This window comes from Leptonychotes weddellii, unplaced genomic scaffold (assembly GCF_054177405.1).
Source record: "Leptonychotes weddellii isolate Sample4059 unplaced genomic scaffold, ASM5417740v2 HiC_scaffold_14382, whole genome shotgun sequence".
NCBI lineage: Eukaryota > Metazoa > Chordata > Mammalia > Carnivora > Phocidae > Leptonychotes > Leptonychotes weddellii.
In genome coordinates this window covers 1-4,274 of record NW_027724444.1, presented here as the reverse complement: position 1 = coordinate 4,274, position 4,274 = coordinate 1, and the positions used below count along the sequence as shown (strand labels likewise).

At 38.3% G+C, this 4,274-nt stretch overlaps 1 long non-coding RNA gene across 1 annotated transcript; it reads right to left on the bottom strand.

Moving 5' to 3' along the window:
- Nucleotides 1-1,827: 1,827 nt before the first annotated feature.
- LOC145718348 (uncharacterized) lies at nucleotides 1,828-4,267 on the bottom strand. Its single transcript, XR_014141737.1, has 2 exons — nucleotides 4,124-4,267; nucleotides 1,828-3,633 (listed from the first exon to the last, which is right to left on the bottom strand). It is a non-coding gene; the product is annotated as an uncharacterized LOC145718348 (long non-coding RNA).
- Nucleotides 4,268-4,274: the final 7 nt, after the last annotated feature.

Sequence of the window (4,274 nt, the reverse complement as noted above, 5' to 3'; positions counted from 1 at the left end):
GCGGAGGATTGGCCTTATTTCCAAAATTGAAAAATTCAAATGACTTGTTCAGAGACATTTTGATGGCAAGGGAGGGCAATCGAGATAGAAAAGGTCAGGGATTTTCATACGAAGGACAGTACTTTGTTTACAGGAGGATTATAACCATTTAATGGGTAAAGGGTACTTGAAACAATGCAGACCTAAGGGAGGTTGGGAAATGGAAGGTAATACAGCCCCCTCAGATGGGCCCGTCTTGGTTGGGAACTCATAATATATAAGAAATTATACAGAAGTGTAGTTTCTGTTTGTATTTCCCTTATACCAGTGCCTGAGGAATCGTTTTGTAAATTTAAGAGTTCTGTTTTTGTGAACTGTTAATATCTTTTTCTATTTGCTAGTTGCTAATCTTTCTCTTATATGATAGCTAGGAGCTCATGCTATATATTAGGAAGACTACTAAAGTGAATTGAAAATATTTTTTCCTCTCAGTGCTTTTCTAATTTTGATTATGGTTTTTCTTAACATGGTGAATTTTATGTGTTCACATTTACCCGTTTTTTTCAACGGACTTTTGAGTCAAAGGTACCAAAGGCTTTTCCTGCTCCAGAGTTATAAAGGAATGTGCACATCATTTCCTCCAGGACTTCTGGAGTTCCATGTAGAGTTTATCCTGGTTTATTGTGAGCTTTGTGAAACTAACAGCCTATTGCAGATGGCTACCCCTTTATCCCAAGGCAGACCACTTTTACTGATTTGGGAGGCTGCCTCATTGTATACTAAATTTTTGACTTCAGGTTTATTCGTGGATTTTGTGTTGTACTATATATTTTCACATGTGGCAAGACCAGTTCTTACAATTGACATGGCTCTCAATTGTCATAATGCTCCAAAACATTCCTGCCTGTTTATTTTCCCTTACAAACAATGCAAACGAGCAACAAAACATTTAAAAGTCTTTTGTATTTTTCTTAGCATTAGAATAGATTGATGAGGGGCGCTTGGGTGACTCAGTCCATTAAGCATCTGCCTTTGGCTTAGGTCATGATCCCAAGGTCCTGGGATCGAGCCCTGCATCGGGCACCCTGCTCAGCGGGAAGCCTGCTTCTCCCTCTCCTTCTGCTGCTTCCCCTGCTTGTTCTCTCTGTCAAATAAATAAATAAAATCTTAAAAAAAATAGATTGATGAATTAACTGATGAAAAATTGAAATGTTCATCAGGTAAAGTCTCCTTATTCAAAAATAAAGTACAACTTTATGCTTCTTAAAGTCTACTTTTCTATCGTTCAGGAATTTTAAGGTTGCCCTTCAGTAGATTTTCATGTAACTTTTAGTGTATGCCTAAGCCTGTAATCTTTGAGTATTGGTATGTTAAAATCCTGTCCACTTTATTTTTAACTGGCCATTTATTCATGGAATTGGCTTTTAGAAATCAGTAAAGCCTTTGGTTACCAAGATAGTTGTTAACTTTCTCAATATCAGTGAATGGTATATTCTCCACAATGTAATCGACCCTTCAAAAGGTTACAACATTTTAAACCATACCCCTCTGAGGATCAGATTTTTTTTTTTTTTTTAAAGATTTTATTTATTTGACAGAGAGAGATACAGCGAGAGAGGGAACACAAGCAGCGGGAGTGGGAGAGGGAGAAGCAGGCTTCCCGCGGAGCAGGGAGACCGATGCGGGGCTCGATCCCAGGACCCTGGGATCATGACCTGAGCCGAAGGCAGACGCTTAACGACTGAGCCACCCAGGCGCCCCGAGGATCAGATTTTTGAGCACTGGTTGGGTAAAGTTGGGGGGAAAAAGTTATAAATCAATGTCTTTAAAAAGTTTGGCCTTACAATATTCATTCTATTTTTAAAATTTTATTTAAATTCAACTAAAAACATATAATGTATTATTTGTTTCAGGGATATAAGTCTGTGATTCATCAGTCTTATAAAATACCCAGTGCTCATGAACACATAGCCTCCCCAATGTCCATCACCCAGTTACCTCATCCCTCTACCCCCTTCCCCTCCAGCAACCCTCATTTTCTTTCCTGTGATTAAGAGTCTCTTATGATTTGTCTCCCTCTCTGATTTCATTTTGTTTCATTTTTTCCTCTCTTCCCCTATGATCCTCTGCCTTGTTTCTTAAATTCCACATATCAGTGAGATCATAGAATTGTCTTTCTCTGATTGACTTATTTCACTTAGCATAATACCCTCTAGTTCCATCCCCATCGTTGCAAATGGCAGGATTTCATTTTTTGATGGCTGCGTAATATTCCATTGTGTGTGTGTGTGTCTATATATATATATATATATATATATATCACATCTTCTTTATCCATTCATCTGTCGATGGACATCTTGGCTCTTTCCACAGTTTGGCTATTGTGGACACTGCTGCTATAAACATCGAGGTGCAGATGCCCCTTTGGATCACTACATTTGTATCTTTGGGGTAAATACCTTGTAGTGCAATTGCTGGGTCGTAGGGTAGCTCCATTTTCAACTTTCTGAGGAACCTCCATACCGTTTTCCAGAGTGACTGTACCAGCTTGCATTCCCACCAACAATGTAGGAGGGTTCCCCCTTCTCCACATCCTTGCCAATACCTGTCATTTCCTGACATGTTAATTTTAGCCTTTCTGACTGGTGTGAGGTGGTGTCTCATTGTGGTTTTGATTTGTATTTCCCTGATGCCAAGTGATGTTGAGCTTCTTTTCATGTGTCTGTTGGCCATTTGGATGTCTTCTTTGGAGAAATGTCTGTTCATGTCTTCTGCCTATTTCTTGATTGGATTATTCTTTTGGTGTTGAGTTTGATAAGTTCTTTATAGATTTTTGGATACTAGCCCTTTATCTGAGGTGTCATTTGCAAATATCTTCCTCCAATCTGTTGTCTTTTGGTTTTGAATATTATAATATTCATTCTTGCACAGTTGAAATGTCACTACATTTTTTAACACCTCATTGGAGGTGGACTGAAAACTAAATCTCTCGGTTTTTATACACTTATATGATTGTAAAAATTTTGAAGGTTAATATTAAGTAGGGAAAAATGCTAAGAACTTATTTACTAAACTAGCAACAAGTTCCTGTCAGAAATGAACTCAAGGTCCCTACCCAATTCTGAGCAAGATGTTCTCAGTATGTCATTTCCACCAAAATTAACAACAGGGTGTGATGAAGATAGACAATGTAGACCTCCTGTAAACAGGAGGAATTTGGAATAGACTGGAAGGAAGGAAAAGAGGGCTAAATAGACTATTATGGAAAATAAATGTGTTCAAAAGACTTTGATTCAAGGACTCCAGGAGATGAATATATCAATTCATACTGAAAGAATGTAGATCCCATTATTAATATATAAAAGATGGATTTTAAAACTGGAACCTATGACCTAGGCATTAAAGGGGATTAAAAAAAAACTTAATATACTTCTATTACGCTTATATTTCATGGACTAAAGAGATATATTTGCTACTAAAAAGAAGGTAACCTGGGCATAACCAGGACACGGATGTTCAGTCGGTGAAGTGTCTCCCTTCCGGTGTGGGTCATGGTCCCAGTGTCCTAGGATCCAGCCCCCCATGGGGCTCCTGGCTCCCTGCTCCGTGGGGAGTCAGCTTCTCCCTCTGCCTCTCCCGCTGCTTGGGCTCTCTCTCTGTCAAATCAATAAATAAAATCATAAAAAAAAAGGTAACCACTGCTAAATAAGCTATTCCTCACTGTATTCAAATGCTACTATTGGCTGTATGATTTTCAAAAATTAAATGGTATTAAAACTATTCTATGAATTTTTTACAAATACATATATAATATATATAAAATGTATATATCATATATATATATATATATATATACACACACACACACACATTTTTAAGGAGACGGGCTTATTTATTATTGCCTAAAAAGTTGGCTTTTATATGGTGAAAATGAGGTGAATATATTAAAATCAGACCTTGAGAAAAATGAGAAAAGGACACTGACCCTCAACCCCTACTAAATCACTTTCTGGCTCTGATATATAAATCAGATGACTCCAGACAAAGCTCGCCCTGCAGACTACAAGAGGATTATTAGTGAGATTTTAAACTCTTGAAAAGAAGATTCAACACCAACAACAAAAACTAGGGTTGTTGTACCAACCTAACGTAAAAAGTTGACTCTTGAAGACTCCTGCAGAACTCCCTTGTAAGAGAGGCAGCCCTTGATAGGTTCATGGCAGTGCCAGGACATTGAGAATCCTCAGACAGCCATGCGCCATGGACCTGTCCCGAGACGCAGCCTGGGCCAGGCA